Raw genomic sequence first — 18,482 nt, forward strand, 5'->3', positions numbered from 1 at the left:
GCCAGCAGGCAATCCCATCTCCACAGCAGCAGGAAGAAAGGAGTCTGATAGTTGCTCTTGGACATGGACTATATTACCTCAAAGCCCTCCTCCCTGGGGATGCTTCTCTTGCAGTGAGAATTGCCACCCGTTGAGGGCAAGTATCCAAAACACATGAGCCTATGGGGATATTTCATTCAAACCTTCACAGTCATCCTCAGCTACCTAGAGAGTTCGAGATCCTTCTGGGATATATGAGAACCTCTCTCTGTCTATCTTTTGTTGTTGTTGTTGTTTTTCGAGGTAGGGTCTCACTGTAGCTCAGGCTGACCTGGAATTCACTGTGTAGTCTCAGGGTGGCCTCGAACTCACGGTGATCCTCCTACCTCTGCATCCTGAGTGCTGGGATTAAAGGCGTGCGCCACCACGCCCGGCTCTCTCTCTCATACACACACACACAGTTAGGCTAACTTTGACAAGAGCCATCTCTGTGGAGTAATGGGCATATGAACTGGATTGGGGTTCATGTAAGGCGAAGTGGGGGAGAGAAATCGGACACAGCAAGCCCTGAATGAATCTCGAAGAGCTTGCTACAAGGGGAAGTAAACAATTGTCGCAGTAGCTGCCAAGGGAAGTCCAGTCATGAAAAGTCTTTGTTGTCTTTAAGATGTGAGAAATAATTGCCTGCTGTGTGCTGACGGGAAGGATCCAGCGGATAAAAGTGACAGTCTGGTTTTGGAGAGAAAAAGATGAATTGGTAAAGTAACCCTCCCCCCCAGCAGATGAAGAGGACCCCGGTGGAGCAGTCTGCTCTGATGGGCAGGAAATGGGGTGTACAAGGGCAAAGGGCTAAGCTGCAACTGAACGGGGCAGTGGACTCTGCGGTGGCGATTGCTGACTGCTTCTGTTGTCACAGCGAGGAAAGGGCCCAATTATCAGTGGAGAGTGAAAGGGGCTTTGTTAAGGGTTTGAGACAGCCAGCCATGAGTACTGTCTTCGAGGAACAAAGCACAGTGAAGGGACTGTTGAGCAGTGTTGAGGGTTGGCTTGAGTTTCTTCATTGTGAGTTTATTGTTATTTTTATTCTTTAATCATTTATTTTTTTTTTTTAATATTTTGTTTATTTGAGAGAGAGTGAGAAAGAGGAAGAGAGAGAATATGGATGCTCTACGGCCTCAGCCATTGCAAAGGAACTCCAGATGCATGCGCCACCTAGGGCAGCTGGTGTTACGTGGGTACTGGGGAATCGAACCTGGGTCCTTAGCCTTTGCAGGCAAGCATCTTAACTGCTAAGCCATTTCTCCAGCATCATCATCATCATCATCATCATCATTATTATTATTATTTATTGTTAGTTTTTCAAGGTAGGGTCTCAATCTAGCCCAGGCTGACCTGGAATTCTCTATGTAGTTTCAGGATGGCCTTGAACTCACGGTGATCCTTCTACCTCTGCCTCCCAAGTGCTGGGATTAAAGGCCCTTCCCTATTTTTTTTTTTTCCTAGGTAAGGTCTCACTCTAGCCCAGGCTGACCTGGAATTCACTATGGAGTCTCAGGGTGGCCTCGAACTCACAGCGATCCTCCTACCTCTGCCTCCCAAGTGCTGGGATTAAAGGCGTGCGCCACCACGCCCGGCCCCTATTTTTTATTTTGAGTTAGGGTCTCACTCTAGCCCAGGCTGACTTGGCTAGACACTTGCTAGACACTCTGTAGTGTCTAACAGGCTAGAGAGATGGCTCATCAGTTAAGATGATTACCTGCAAAGCCTCATGACTCGGGTTCAATTCCCCAGTATCCATGTAAAGCCAGATGCACAAGTTTGCGCATGCATCTGGAGTTTGCTTGCAGTGGCTGGAGTCCTGGTGTGTCCATTCTTTCTACCTACCTCTTCTTCTCTCTTGCTTTCAAATAATAAATACAATATTTTTTAAAATATTCTATTTATTTATTTGCAAGGAGCAGGGAGAGAGAAAAGAGGGAGGGAGAGAAAGAAAAAGGGAGAATGGGTGCGCCAGGACCTCTTGTCATTGCAAATGAACTCCAGATACATGTGCCACTTTGTGCATGTGGCTTAATTTGGGGACTAAGGAAGTGAACCTGGGCCACCTTTTAACTACTGAGCCATCCCTTCTACCCCAACCCCATCATTGTGAATTTAAAGTGAGATCACACAGTGTGACCCTATGTTTTTTATTTCTAGCCATGTTCAACTGCAGATGTGGAAGTATGGAATAGGCCTATTGTCGAGAGACCAGAGGTCGAAGGTTTGCTGATAGGTTGACATTGATATAATACCTGACCATAGAATTTCTCCCAGGATGGAGGGGTGAAGAGATAGGAGATGCTGATGGGGGTCAAAGGATGGCTGGAATTAAACGAGGAGATGGGACTGGAGAGATGGCTTAGCGGTTAAGGCACTTGCAGGCAAAGCCAAAGGACCCAGGTTGGATTCCCCAGGACCCACGTATAAGCCAGATGCACAAGGGGGCACAGTTCACAGCATGGATTGTGTGGTGGGAAGATCACCGGAGGAGAGGATTTCAAGGAACTGGGAGATTTGGGTGGCGGAAAGTTCATTGACATCTTAGAAGTATATTAAAGTCACCACCGCAGTGAGATGTTATGAAAGAGCAGAGGAGGCGGGAGAACCAGGACGTAATGTAATGGAAAAGTGATCTCAGAGCCAGAAGACAGTAGTCATTTGTATAATCTGATGACTTGAAATACAACGAGAGGTGCGTGGGTTATACAGAGGAGCAAGGAGGTAGCTAGGCAAGGAACAATGAGGAGGAAGGACACTTACCTCACGCCATGTCTTTTTTATTTTGTAATTTTTTAATGTTTTTTGAGGTAGGGTCTCACTCTAGCCCAGGCTGACCTGGGATCCACTATGGAGTCTCAAGGTGGCCTTGAACTCCTACCTCTGCCTCCCAAGTGTGTATTTTTTTTTTTTTTTAATATGATGGAGAGGGAGAGAGAGAACAAGAGCAAGGAAGAGAGAGCCAGGTGTGGTGGTGCACACCTTTAATCCCGGCACTTGGGAAGCAGAGGTAGAAGGATCACCGTGAGTTCAAGGCCACCCTGAGACTCCATAGTGAATTCCAGGTCAGCCTGGGCTAGAGTGAGACCCTACCTTAAAAAAACAAACAAACAAACAAAAACACAAAAAAACAAAACAATACCAATAACAAAAAGAGCAAGAGAGAGGGGTGGAGAGAATTGGTGCGCCAGGGCCACCGCGATGAACCCCAGATGCGTGCGCCATCCTGTGCGCATGCACAACCTTGACACGTGTGTCACGCTGTGCGTCTGGCTTATGTGGGACCTGGAGAGTCGAACTCGGGTCCTGACGCTTCGCGGGCAAGTGCCTTAACCGCTAAGCCATCTCTCCAGCCCGCACACCGCGTCCAGTGGCAGGGATATGAGAGGAAAAGCAGCTCCTGTTTGAGAAGGCCGTGGGAACAGGCCAGGCATCCCCTGGGAAAGATGTGAATGAAAGGCTTTCAGAGACTGGACTGAGGAGCAGAGATTTTTGTCAAGCACGGATTAGGGTCTCCAGGGGACATGAAGCAGTATCTGGAGGTTGTTTTTTTGTTTGTTTGTTTTGTTTTGTTTTGTTTTTTGAGGTAGGGTCTCGCTCTAGCCCAGGCTGACCTGGAATTCACTATGTAGTCTCAGGGTGGCCTCGAACTCACGGCGATCCTCCTACCTCTGCCTCCCGAGTGCTGGGATCAAAGGAGTGCGCCACCACGCCCTGCTTCAGGAGGAGTTTTGAGGGGCTCCTTCCCATATGCTAAGGGTGTGGGGGGAGGAGTGAGAAGGAAGGCCCCTGGCCCAGCCTGGCACCTCCCTGGCACCTCCCTGGCAGAGGCCTCTGGTTCTTTTGTCCCTCTAACATTTCATTTCCTGTGCAGCTGTGACAATTCTGAGTCGGCTATATTATCTGTGTGCTTTTAAAAGAGGTTGGCTAGGGTGTTTTTCTTTTTTTTTTCCCCCCCTGATTACTGAATTTCCTGTTTCTCTAAAAGAACTTCATCACATCGACTTCTGTCCCCACCGCTGCCAGAGTACACATCCGAGGCTCTGCAGACATACTTGTCACATGGGCCACTGCCAGAAAGAAAAAGAAGAAAAGAAAAACGGGACTGCATTCAAATATCGAGAGCTGAAACCCTCCCAGGCATCGAGTGCCGGCTAAGGCAGCCTCAGGGTCTAGCAGAAAGGTCTTCCTCAGACCTTCTTGTCTATTTCTACACCTCCATGCACAGCGTTTTCTCGCTCTGCCCCTCTTTGCCTGCACAGCAGGCTGCTTCGGTGGGAAGAGCTGCTGACTTGGGGGATTGTTCCAGAGCAGGCAGCTGCTCGCCATCTTGGTAAATGAGACAGTGCTTCTGCCCCCAGTTAATCACCTTGACCTTGTCTTCAATCCACTCCTCTCCCCGGGCTCAGCTTAGCTAAGGAAAGCTTGCTGACTTAAATCAGAAGATGAGGTCTTGGAAGGCAGGTGATGTTTCTGGTGCATGCTCTAATTTCATGAAAGCCCCTCTGGGCACCAATTTCCTGTCTTGTGGTTTTTCTAGAAGCTGTGCTCTGGCATGGCCATAGGACTTGTGGGCAGCAAGAGCTTTCTCTCCTCGGTGTACCTCGATTAATTTCTCTGAATCAGCTCTTAGGAAAAGATGTTCACACTGGGATGGTATGGTGATGGTGAGACTCAGAAGTAATGTTATTCTTTTTTCTTTCTTTCTTTTTTTTTTTTTTTTTTCAAGTTAGGGTCTCGCTCTAGCTCAAGCTGACCTGGAATTCACCATGTAGTCTCAGGCTGGCCTCGTACTCACGGCGATTCTCCTGCCTCTGCCTCCCGAGTGCTGGGATTAAAGGCGTGCGCCACCACGCTCGGCTTTCAGTGTTAACATTTTTTTTAATTTATTTATTTATTTATTTGAGAGCAACAGACACAGAGAGAAAGACAGGTAGAGGGAGAGAGAGAGAATGGGCGCGCCAGGGCTTCTGGCCTCTGCAAACGAACTCCAGACGCGTGCGCCCCCTTGTGCATCTGGCTAATGTGGGACCTGGGGAACCGAGCGTCGAACCGGGGTCCTTAGGCTTCACAGGCAAGAGCTTAACCGCTAAGCCATCTCTCCAGCCCAGTGTTAACATTTTTGTGAGAGGTCTGGTGGGCCCCCAGCCAGGTGAGAGGAAGATAGGATGGTATGGTGGGACTGAAGCAGACATGTCACTGTGGCCAGATCTTCATATTTGGGGGAAAAAGCTAAAAAAAAAAAAAAAAAATCCATCCAGATATTTCTATGCAATCTCCCATTTTTAAATTTTTGGTCATTGACTTAACATTTATCTTTTGTTTTAGACAGAGTCTTGTTGTGTGGCCCCATTGGCCTCAAATTTGCAACAGTTCTCTTGTCCTTATGCTTTCTGAGTGCTGAGATTATAGGCATGAACCTCCTTGCTGGCTTAGGGCTGGGGGGGATGGCTTAGAGGTTAAGACCCTTGCCTGCAAAGCCAAAGGACACAGGTTCAATTCCCCAGGACCCACGTAAGCCAGATGAACAAGGTGGCGCATGCATGTGGAGATTATTTGCAATGGCTGGAGGCCCTGGTGTGCCCATTTTTTTCTCTCTCTCTCTCAAATAAATAAATAATTAAAACAAAAAGAATGTACCACTGAGCTACAGCCCCAGGTGTTTTTTTTGTTTTTTTTTTTTTTTTTTTTGAGACAGACAAGGTCTTACGTGGCCCAGGTTGGCCTTGAACTCGATATGTAGTTGAGAATGTCCTCCTCCTGTCTTCCTGCCTCTACCTCCCAAGTGCTGGGATCACAGGTGTGGACCACCATGCCCGGCCGACTTAACTTTAAAAACAAACCAAAACAAAACGCAGCAAGAGAGATGCATCTTTGAGACTCGTTGACCCATAGAGCAAGGTGGGTTATCAGTGGCATAAATTTCAATCACACATCTGGTTCTGTGTTAAGCACGGTGGTGGTTCTTCTGTGGCTAATTTTTAGCAAACCTAGCATTTGGACTGCCCTGTGTCCCCGAGAGCATGCCAGAAGGGCTGGTCTTGTGCTGACCCTGGCCTTGGTAATGACACAGCCCCCTGGGGATCTGTCCCTAGGGACACTTAGTTCTACCTACTGGGGCTATGGAGCAGATTGCCTGGGGCAAAACCTTCAAGTTTAGGGAGGATGATCCACTTTGGTCTGCTTGAGGTCGGTAGTATGATAGGAAAACCTTTCTTGGTGTGAAAGCCAGCGAAGTGTAATTTCTAGCTCAGAGGCACCAGTGAAGTCTGTTCCTCAACACAAGCTCAATGCACGATCTGTAGAACCAGTTTTCTGGGCTTAATTCTCTCCTCACGAGCTGAGTGTGTCCTTGGGCCAGTTCATTATCCTCTCTGTCCTCAAATGGTTTTTGTTGTTGTTGTTGTGGTGATGGTGGTGATGATGGTGATGATGGTGGTGGTGGTGGTGATGGTGGTGATGGTGGTGATGGTGGTGATGGTGGTGATGGTGGTGGTGGTGGTGGTGGTGATGATGGTGATGATGGTGGTGGTGGTGGTGATGATGGTGATGGTGGTGATGATGGTGGTGGTGGTGGTGATGGTGGTGGTGGTGGTGATGGTGGTGGTGATGGTAGTGGTGGTGGTGATGGTGATGGTGGTGGTGATGGTGATGGTGGTGGTGATGGTGGTGATGGTGATGGTGGTGATGGTGGTGATGGTGGTGGTGGTGGTGGTGATGATGGTGATGATGGTGGTGGTGGTGGTGATGGTGGTGATAGTGGTGATGGTGATGGTGGTGATGATGGTGATGATGGTGGTGGTGGTGGTGATGGTGGTGGTGATGGTGGTGGTGGTGGTGATGGTGGTGGTGATGGTGATGGTGGTGGTGATGATGGTGATGGTGATAATGGGGAGGTAGTAATGGTGGTGGTGATGGTGATAATGGTAGTGGTGGTGATGGTGATGGTGGTGATGATGGTGATGGTGGTGGTGATGATGATGGTGATGATGGGGTGGTAGTAATGGTGATGGTGATGGTGATGATGGTAGTGGTGGTGATGGTGATGGTGGTGGTGATGATGGGGTGGTAGTAATGGTGGTGGTGATGATGGTGATGATGATGGGGTGGTAGTAATGGTGGTGGTGATGATGGTGATGATGATGGTGATGATGGGGAGGTAGTAATGGTGGTGGTGATGGTGATGGTGATGATGATGATGGTGGTGGTGATGGTGATGTTGGGTTGTAGTAATGGTGGTGGTGATGGTGATGGTGGTGATGGTGATGATGGAGTGGTAGTAATGGTGGTGGTGATGGTGGTGGTGGTGGTTTTGAGAGAGTCCACAGTGATTCTGAGACTTCTTGGAGCTCGCGATCCTCCTGAATCAGCTCCCAGGGGGCTGGGATGTCGGGTGTGTGCCCCACCCCCAGCTTTGTCCTCACTTTCTCTTTGACTCTGCACAACGGGGAGGAGTTTAGGGGTTCCTCTGAAGAATTCGGCGGCGGCAGGGTTTGCAGAGGCTGCTTTATCACAGTCTAAAGAGAGTCAGTCCCACACTGGAAACGCGGCAGTATTTTTAGAAGGCTCACTCTCCATGCTTTAAATAGGGATTTACTTATCTGGTGAAAGCTTATTTTTGCAGCTCCATTTGAACACTGATACTCAGATCTGTTCCATTCATCTTCAAGCCTGCCACGTCCTTTCTACCCTTACCCCAAGCCATCAGGCTGCTGAATTCCCTATATAGAATATTTGTGTGTCTCTGTCCCTGGGCCCCATGGAAGGACCTCATGAACCCCATGTTTTTTTTTTTTTCTCAGTTGGATCTGAAATGAGGCCTTCTTTACTAAACGACACCTCACCCAGGCCAGGCCTTGCAGAACCAGACAGAAAGCCCACAGATCTGAGCCAGCCTGAGGGCAGAGCAGCCCTTTTCTGGTGGGGTGGGCTCTCCCCTTCACATTGCTTTCCGCTCCTTCCTTCTCCACTGGTAGATGTACGTTGCCTCTGTTTTCCTTTTTTGCTTCTCCTTCTTAGTCAAAAAAATGCTTTCAAGCCAGGCATGGTGGCACACACCTTTAGTCCCAGCACTTGGGAAGCAGAGGTAGGAGGATCGCTGTGAGTTCAAGGCCACCCTGAGACTACATAGTGAATTCCAGGTCAGCCTGGGCTAGAGTGAGACCCTACCTCAAAAAACAAACAAACAAAAAGAGCAAACTATATTTCTTTTTCTTTCTTTCTTTCTTTCTTTCTTTCTTTCTTTCTTTCTTTCTTTCTTTCTTTCTTTCTCTCTCTCTCTCTCTCTCTTTCTTTCTTTCTTCTTTTTTTTTGTTTTTTGTTTTTTGTGCCACCACGCCCGACTGGCAGCCCTGTGGTGCCCACTGGAGGTCTGAAAATACCGAGAGGAGGGAGGGAGGGAGGGGCGATGGCACTGGGAGTTACCGGAGCAGCGGGCAGAGGCTCAGGTTGGGTCCTCAGGGTTCTCTAGGGAGAAGAGCCAGGCCTCTGGTTGAAGGGGTCTGTCCTTCCCACGGTGGGGCAGCAGGTCCAGCAACGCTCTGATGGCCAGAGGTATCATCGGCTCGGGCGCGGTCAGGTGGGTGGAGAGGGTGGCCACCCTCAAGGCCGGCCTGCTGGCAGGGATGGGATATTTATAGCACCTGTCTCTCTGGGGACCTGTGTCCATCTGAATTTTTTTATTATTATTAAAAGGCATTTTTATTTTTATTTATTTATTTATTAGAGACAGAGGGGGCGGGAGAGAGAGAGAGAGAGTGAATGAGAATGGGCACACCAGGGCCTCTAGCCACTGCAAACGAACTCCAGACGCATACTCCGTCATGTGCATCTGGCTTATGTGGGACCCGGAGAATCGAACCTGTGTCCTTTGGCTTCGCAGGCAAACGCCTTAACCGCTAGACCATCTCTCCAGCCCTCCATCTGAATTTATGTGCAGTAGCACGTGCGGGCACCGATGGGTGGGGGGGCACATTTCATTGCCAAGGGGCTGTGGCACGGCCTCAGGACACTGGCCGGAATGAAGTTATGAAATGCCAACAAAGGGGAAGGGGGCTGGGGAAGTCCTGTGCCCTGTGCTTCTGTGGTTGTCTGCCAAGCCAGCGGTGGTTAGTCCCTGGCGACACCCGGGGCTTTCCAACTCCCTGTAGAGTCTTGATGAGGCAGCTGTGGGTGCAGGGGAGGCGGAGCTCACCCATCCAGTCCCGCGGGGATCTTCTGGCCATTGTGTGGTTGTCTCCTACAGCTTGTGGGATCGGTTAAAGCATACGTGTGTGTGTGTGTGTGTGTGTGTGTGTGTGTGTGTGTGTGTGTGTATTCTATCTATGTATCTATCTACCTATCATCTATCTATCTATCTATCTATCTATCTATCTATCTATCTATTTATCTATCAATCAATCAAGGTTCTTTCTGTCCTGGCATCCGAATTTGGAAAGGAGCCCAGGGAACACGTGGTGGCTGATCCTCTCTCAGACACGAAACTGCAGAGGACACTTTTGCAGACCTGTTCCCACTGTCTGCGCCTTAATTTCCCCTAATCACTACCTGTCTGGCTGCTCAGACAGCGATGTCTTCATTTAAAAGTATAAATAACTGTCCTCTGGGCCTTCCAAGAACTTTAGGGATTGCGGTTCGCAGGGCAATGCTTAAAAACAAAGATTTTATGGGACTGCCAGCCATGTTTTGCCTACAAACATAAAAAATAAAAACAAGCTGGGATTCCATCTCCAGTACCACAATAAATAAATAAAATAAATAAATAAAAACTCAAATCAACCCTATAATCCCAGCACTCAAGAGGCTGAGGCAGTAATATTCCTCATGAGTTCAAGTCCAACCAGGGCTACAGAGTGACTTTGGAGGGAGAGGAAGGGGAGAGAGAGTGGGGAGAAGGGGAAGAGAGATTGATTTAAAAAGGCATGTAAGGGCTGGAGAGATGGCTTCGTGGCTATAGGCACTTGTTTGCAAAGCTTGATGCCCCATGTTCAGTTTCCCAGCACCCATGTGTCAGATGCACAAAGGGGTGCGTACGTTTGGAGTTCGTTTGCAGAGGCAGGAAGCTCTGGCCCGTGCCCCGTTCTCTCTTCTCTCTCTCTTCCTCTGATAGATAGTCAGATAGATAGATAGATAGATAGATAGATAGATAGATTTGTTTTTAATGAGAAGGTTTGTGAGTGAGGGTGCAATCATGTTTTTTTTTTTTTCTTTATCTATTTGAGAGACACATACACACAGAGAATAGGCACACTAGGGCCTCCAGCCACTGCAAATGAACTCTAGATGCATATGCCACCTCATGGGTACTGGGGAATGAAACTTGAGCCCTTAGGCTTTGCAGGCAATGGCTTAAGCTCTCTCTCCAGCCCAGCAATTGTGTTTAGTTAGGCTCTATAAGTAAAACCTGCCCCCAGCTGAAAACCAGGCTAGAGAAGAGGCCAGCCCCGGGGGAAATAGTAGCGATCCTGCCGTGGTGGGGTGCACGCCTTTAATCCCAGCACTCAAGAGGCGGAGGTAGGAGGATCTCCGTGAGTTCGAGGCCAGCCTGAGACTACATAGTGAATTCCAGGCCAGCCTGGACTAGACACTACCTAAAAACACCACCACCACCAACAAAAGCGGGTGTGGTGGCACACGCCTTTAATCCCAGCGCTCCGGAGGCAGAGGTAGGAGGATCACTCAGGCCACCCTGAGACTCCATAGTGAATTCCAGGTCAGCCTGGGCTAGAAAGCCTACTTTGAAAAACCAAAAAGACAAACAAATATGTGTGTGTGTGTGTGTGTGTGTATATATACACATACATATACATACACACACACACATATATATATATACAGATATGTATGTAAAACCATATATACACTTATATTTATATTATACTTTATAATATAATGTAATATAACAATATATTATAGAATATAATAATGTACATATTTTATAATAGACTACATTATATATAATATATATGAGATACATATCATATATATACACACACATATATATATACATATACATATATATTATATATATGTATGTATGTGTATGTATATATATATATATACTTGTTTCCCATCATTGGGCCAGCATGAGTTAGGCATGAGGCCAGCTCAGCTCCCAGGCCCGGGCTGGGCGGCGGGCAGGACCGCATACCGCATAGGAGGAACCGGCTGGGATTCCGCCGGCCTAGGGGCGTGGGGGTCTCCTCCCCGGGGAGCGCGCTGGCCACTCCCACCCCGCAGCTTCTGCGTCTCCAGGGCCCCAGGGAAACCTCCAGCCCAGCCATCCTCCTGCTGCTGGGGAAAGCTCTCCTCTTTTATTTTATTATTTATTATTTTTGGTTCACCCCCCCCCCCCCCAGGTAAGGTTTCATTCTAGCCCTGATCTGGAATTCACTATGTAGTCTCAGGGTGGCCTCGAACTCACGGGGATCCCCCTACCTCTGCCTCCCCAGTGCTGGGATTAAAGGCGTGCGCCACCACTTTTTTTTTTAAAAGATTTATTTTAATTTTTTTGTTTATTTTTATTTATTTATTTGAGAGTGACAGAGAGAAAGAGGCAGAGAGAGAGAGAGAGAATGGGCACGCCAGGGCCTCCAGCTACTGCAAATGAACTCCAGACACATGCGCCCCCTTGTGCATCTGGCTAATGTGGGTCCTGGGGAATGGAGCCTTGAAACGGGGTCCTTAGGCTTCACAGGCAAGCGCTTAACTGCTAAGCTACCTCTCCAGCCCTAAGGATTTATTTATTTGAGACCCAGAGGGACAGAATGGGTGCACCAGGGCCTCCAGCCACTGCAAACGAACTCCAGACGCGTGCGCCCACGTGTGCATCTGGCTAACGTGGGTCCTGGGGAATCGAACCTGGGTCCTTAGGCTTCGCAGGCCACCTCTCCAGCCCCTCTCCTCTTGTCCTGAAGGGCACCGAAAACCCTGATGGGGTTGGGGCCTGCGGTCGCTGGGCGCCTGGGTTGGCCACCATCACAGCTGTCCCCCAGCCCTGCTGGACATCCAGGCCTACCCCTGGCAGAGGGTGCTTGCGGGTTCGGGACTCTTCTGCCTGCGAGGGCAAGGTGGAGGGGCAGCCTCGGGGGCGGGGGTGGGGTCTGCTGCTCAGGGTGGGGGTGCTGTGCGCTGGATGGGGCCCAGACAGAGCGGGCAGTTAGTCGTGAGCCTGTCTCCAGTGAGGGGGTCCCCTTTGACTTCACTGGGCTGGGGCGGGGTGAGAAACGGATGGAAACCTTTCTTGGAGTAAACCGAGCTTGAGAAAGCTCTTGTCTTCTGAACTGCACCGAAAACCTTGACCACAGGTTGCTGGGGAGGTATCTATGGTAGATCCTCGGTGCGGGGGTGTGTGTGTGGGGGGCTAAATGAAATTTCCTTGTTTCAGCCCTAACATGGCCTCTCCCCCTTCCCTCTCCTTTGGGATGGCTGGTGCAACCAAAAGTGGTGGGTCACAGTTCATAGCTCCTGGGGGGTTGGGAGATTTTCTTCTCTCTTTTTCCTTTTTGGTTTTTCGAGGTAGGGTCTCACTCTAGTTCAGTGCAGGCTGACCTGGAATTCACTCTGTAGTCTCAGGGCGGCCTCGAACTCTTGGCGATCCTCCTCCCTCTGCCTCCTGAGTGCTTGAATTAAAAGCGTGTGCCACCACGCTTGGCTCCCCTTTATTTTTTTTTTTAAATTTTATTTTATTATTTATTATTTATTATTTTTTGGTTATTTTTTTGAGGTGAGGGTTCTCTCTAGCCCTGATCTGGAATTCGCTATGTAGTCTCAGGGTGGCCTCGAACTCAAGGTGATCTCCCTACCTCTGCCTCCCCAGTGCTCGGATTAAAGGCTAGGGAGAGATTTTCTTTCGTGGTGTGGCCATTGGTAAATTGCCTGTCTACCTATAGATACCCTCTTGTCCTCCGCGTTCCTGTAAGTAACTCCAGTTAAACGCAATGGCTCACAAAACAAAACAAGTGAAGCAAAAAGCAAACACGAAAGAGATACCGTTTGAGGGCTGGGGAGATGGCTTAGTGATTAAGGCACTTGCCTGCAAAGCCAAAGAATGCACGTTCTAATCTCCAGGTCCCACGTAAGCCAGACACACATAGTGACACAAACGTGCAATGTTGCGCATGTGCACAGGGGGCGCACGTGTCCGGAGTTCCTCCACAGAAGCTGAAAGAAGCCCATTCTCTCAAAAAAAAAAAGAAAGAAAGAGATACTTTTTGCTGGGCATGGTGGCACACGCCTTTAATCCCAGCATTCGGGAGGCAGAGGTAGGGGGATCGCCGAGAGTTTGAGGCCACCCTGAGACTCCATAGTGAATTCCAGGTCAGCCTGAGCTAGCGTGAGACCCTATCTCAGAAAACCAAAAGAGAGAGAGAGAGAGAGAGATGGCAAGAGAGTCTAATAGGTTATAACACAAGTATATACACACATGTATGAAAATGTCATAATGACGCATGTAGAGTATGTTATATGAAGTTAACATATGCTAATAAAAAGCTCGAGGAAAGAAGAGACAGGCTTTTCTGGAGGCTTTACCTGCCGTCTCGCATCCCTAAACTGTCAATGCCACAGCCTGGGGACCCACCCACTCCGCTTACCTGGTCTCTGCCTCGGCCCGGATGACTCTAATCTGCTGCTCTGTTTGGCAGGTTGCGCTCAAATGTCCTCTGTTGTCTGTGAATACTTCCCGCGCCCCCTGCCATCTCCCTCCGTCCTCCCTCAGTTTCCCTGGCAGACATGATTGGACCTTTCACCCTGGCTTACGAATGCGTGCTTAGAAATTTATCGCCCACGTTAAAGAAAATAGCTCTTAAGGACAGGCACCTTGTGGTGGGAACACGTATCTCTGTGGACCTGCTATCTTCGTAGGAGTGATTGTCTCAGAGCAAAGATACTGTGGAAATGTTTGCTGAATGAATGGGAGGAAGAGGAAGGAACTTGGACGGGCCCAGCCCAGACAACGACATAGTCAAGAGGAAAAGCTTTCCAGATGTGGGTGGAGGAGGTGCAGAGAGCTGGCTGCCCAGAAGGTGCCTTGCCCTCCTGACCACCCAGGGGGCATCCAGTCCTGAGGTCTGGACATTATTCCCAAGATGGCCCTGAATTTCACACCTTGATGCTGATCATTTTTGTTGTTGTTGGAGGCAGGGTCTCCCTCTAGTCCAGGCTGCCCTGGAACGCCCTCTGTAGCCCCAGGCTGGCCTTGAACTCTGGGTGGTTCTCCCACCTCTGCCTCCTGAGTGCTGAGATTAAAGGCGTGCACCCACCGCCATGCCTGGCTTCCCCATCCTAATATTGGTTTTGTTGTTGTTGTTGTTGTTTTTTCGAGATAGGGTTTCACTCTAGTTCAGGCTGACCTGGAATTCACTCTGTATTCTCAGGGTGGCCTCGAACTCACGGCGATCCTCCTACCTCTGCCTCCCGAGTGCTGGGATTAAAGGCGTGCGCCACCACGCCTGGCGTCCCATCCTAATATTAATGGCAAAACCTCCGCTTAAAATTTCTCCTACCGTAGGGCTGGAGAGATGGCTTAGTTGTTAAGGCACTTGCCTGCAAAGCCTAAGGACCCATGTTTGACTCTCCAGGTCCCATGTAAGTCAGATGTACAAGGAGGCATCTGGAGTTTGATTACAGTGGCTGGAGGCCCTAGTGTGCCAATTTCTCTCTTTCACACACACTAAAAAATTTTTTTTTCCTACCCTAGATATTAGGTTTTATTATTGGCATATGCCTGTGGCCCTAAAGCAGCCCCCATTCCTAATCCTCTGAGCTCTGGTTCACCCCATTTCTCAGCCCAGCCCTCAGGAGGCCCCGACTCCACAGGAAGTGTGGTATGCAGTCACTGTCAGCAGAGCTGAGGCTCACAAGGAAGTGGCCTAGCCCAGGGCTGGGGGCAGAAACAGCCCTTGCCAAGTATGCCTACTTCCCAGGGCAGGGTGGCTTCAAGCTCGAGGCAGAGATGGACTTTCCCAAAATGACCCCAGTCCCCAGGACCAGCTTGGCTTTCCACCCTCTCTCCAGGGCTTTCCAACGAGCCAGACAAAGGCTTGGAGAGGGACTTGCGTCTGAGTAAGTCCCCTAACAAGGCGCTGGCAGGGCCCGGGAGGTCAGATCCAGGCCCATCCCCGTGCATCTGCCCCTAACTCGGGAGGTGCCAGGGCCCAGGCATCCCTCCCTTCAGCACTAACCCGAGACACTCACTCATGAGACACAGGCCCAGGAGACCTTGGCAAACCCTTCATTCAGACACAGACAGCTGGCAGCCGCATGAGTGGTTGTGGGAATTTACATTTTTTCACAAGAAAAAGGAACAGATTTTGGCATCTTTGCTCCAGAAACAGGAACTGACCAAGACAGGGACCTCTGATAATCACTTCCTCATCCAGTTTTCTTTCTTTCTTTTTTAAAATTATTTTTAAAATTTTATTTATTTGCAAGCAGAGAGAGAGAGCAAGATGAAAAGAAGAGACAGACAGAGAGAAAATGAGCACACCAGGGCCTCTAGTCGGTGCAGATGAACTTCAGGTATATGTGCCCCTTGTGCATCTGACATACGGGGGTCCTGGGGAATTGAACTCAGGTTGTTAGGTTTTGTCAGCAAGTGCCTTAACCAGTGGGTAATCTCTCCAGCCCTTGTCTGCATATGAAGAAAATATTTATTTATTTGCACACATGTGCCAGGGTCTCTTACTGTAAGTGAACCCCACATCCATGCACCCAGCTTTTTGTAGGTGCTGAGTAATTGAACCCTGGGCTGGCAGGCTTTGCAAGCAAGCACTTTTAACCACTGAACTATCTCCCCAGCCACAGCCCTGCTTTTTTTTTTTTTAAACATTTTATCTTATTTATTTATTTGAGAGAGAGAGAGAGAGAGAGAGGGTCGGGGGAGGATGGGTGTGCCAGGGCCTGGAGCCACTGCAAACGAACTCCATACGCATGCACCCCCTTGTGCATCTGGCTTACGTGGGTCCTGGGGAACTGAGCTGAGGTCCTTTGGCTTTGAGGGCAAGCGCCGTAACTGCTAAGCCATCTCTCCGTCCCTCATCTGTGCTCTTTTGAGCACTAGCTTTGTGTCCCACAGGATGCTGGCCGAGTGAATGAAAAACTTAAGAGTTCTTGACCTGAAGAGATGGCTCAGTGGTTAAAAGCATTTTCTTGCAAAGCTTGATGGCCCTGGGTTCGCTTCCCCCAGCGCTCACGTCAAACCAGACGCACAAAATGATGCACCTGTCTGGAAGTTCATTGGCAGTGGCAGGAGGCCCTGGCATACCCATGCTGTTTGCTATTGAATGCTAGAGTTCTTTTTGCAAGGACTGGAGCTGAGTGGAGGGAACTTGTGTTCCAAGAGTAAGGCGGTGATTTAACAAGGTTAAGGGTAACATATGCCGAGAGAGAGGAGAGGTCACATCTGACCCGAGAGGAAATGCTCATTTGTGATGTGGAGAGCCAGGGGAGGAAAGTGAGTCCATCCAGGTTGTCAAATGTTGGGCCCAGTTGGGGGGCCTGGACTACTGGAGGTTTAAACAGGCCTGAGCTGTCAGGCATGACTAAGCTAGTCCTCCAGCCCTATCATGGATTAAATAAAAAAAGGGCTGGAGAGGTGGCTTAGCAGTTAAGGCACTTGCCTGCGAAGCCCAAGGACTGAGGCTCAACCCCCCAGAACCCGCATAAACCAGATGCACGTGTGGCACATGTGTCTGGAGTTTGTTTGCAGTGGCCGGGAGCCCTGATGTGCCCATTCTCTCTCTAAAAAATAAAAGCACATTTTTATTAATTTATTTGCAAGCAGAGAGAGAGAGAGAGAGACAGAGAGAAGAGAGACAGACAAAGAGAATGGGCACACCAGGGCCTCCGGCCGCTGCAAACGATCTCCAGATGCAAGCACCACTTTGTGCATCTGGCTTCACATGGGTACTGGGGAACTGAGTCCAGGTCATTAGGCTTTGCAGGCCTTAACTGCAGAGCTTTCTATCCAGCCTTTTTACTGTGTTTACCGTTCCTACTTCCTCTCAGTGGGCAGCCAGCCTGGGATGGGTCCCCATGATTAGGTCTTTATAGGTCCTTTTTTTTTTTTTTTTTTTTGCTGCAAAGCTGAGGTTCAGTGAACTCATAATAGGCTCTGTCTACATTCTTGGGTAAAATGGGCAAAGTTAATCACTGTCGTCCAGTATAGGACAGCTTCTTCCTTGACAGAGTGGACCTGTGATGAGGTGGGAAAGTTGCGTCGAGATCATGTTTGGGTTCTGAGAAGGGGTGCGGGGCGGGGTAGCCCATGAGGGCTAATGGCAGGGAGAGGGAGAGGGAGAGGGTCTCCTACCAACTATGGAGGGTCAGAGGAGGTGCCAGGGATCAGAGGTCTTGTAGGTTGGAAGGGTTCTGGACAGACCCAGTTAGGACCCTCCTCTGGCTCCAGTTCCAAGGAGTCTTGCTGAGCAGAGAGCTGCTCACTCCAGTGAGAAGGAGTTTCCTCAGCCAGTGGCAGAGAGGGTAGCATTGGCTATCAGATCCAATACGTGTTAGTTCTCCCCTGGGGCATGCATTTCTCTCTCCTAGGTCCTCAGACTCTCCTTTCCCCAAATGAAAGCCAGCCGGAGAAAAAGATCAGGATCAGAGGCCCATTATGAGCAGGACGGGGTGGCACCAAGGCCAAGCTCATTTTATTTTTAAAAATATTTTTGTTTCTATTTATTTATTTGAGAGAGAGAGAGAAAGGGCGTGGCAGGGGGAGACAGAGAGAATATGGGCGTGCCAGCTCCTGCAAAGGAACGCCAGACACGCCACCTTGTGCCTCTGGCTTAAGTGGGTCCTGGAGAATTGAACCTGGGTACTTTGGGTTTGCAGGCAAGCGCCTTAACCACTAAGCCATCTCTGTAGTTCCTGTGCGACTTCTGCCAGCGTGACTCTGGGAAGTCCACTGGCTGTGGGGTCTTTGACTGGAGGGTCAATTTCTCTACTTTTCACTACCCCTGGCTCCACCTCCCATTTCTCCCTGGGGTATGTTAATATTTCAGCGATTCATTGTATGCATATCTGTTCTCTGCCATCGTCAGGGCTTGTGATGGGCAAGGGGATTTGGAGGTAAATAATACTCCTGATTGAGTAGATACCCCACCCTCAGCCCCTGCAAGGGTCTTGGGTTTTCTCCAAGGCTTGATAGGGTTTGAGATACTTGGCTGCAAGAGAGTAGAATTCTCCTTGCAGGGTGTGATTTTTTGGCGCCATCTGCTGGTCACTTAGAAACACATACATGGAGTTTTCTGTGATGGTACACATAAAAAACAAAAATAACAATAACAACAAAAAACAATTCGGGGAGACACCGTGGGATAATTTCAGCAGTCTAGCAAACACGCAATTAGTGTTCAAATGGAAAAAAGAGAGTGAAGGTGTCAGAAACACATTGGGATAAATACTCTGAAGAAAATTCAAATTTGATGGAGGCTATAAAGTCAAATATCCAAAAAATAATT

Source organism: Jaculus jaculus, chromosome 18 (genome assembly GCF_020740685.1).
Source record: "Jaculus jaculus isolate mJacJac1 chromosome 18, mJacJac1.mat.Y.cur, whole genome shotgun sequence".
Lineage (NCBI taxonomy): Eukaryota > Metazoa > Chordata > Mammalia > Rodentia > Dipodidae > Jaculus > Jaculus jaculus.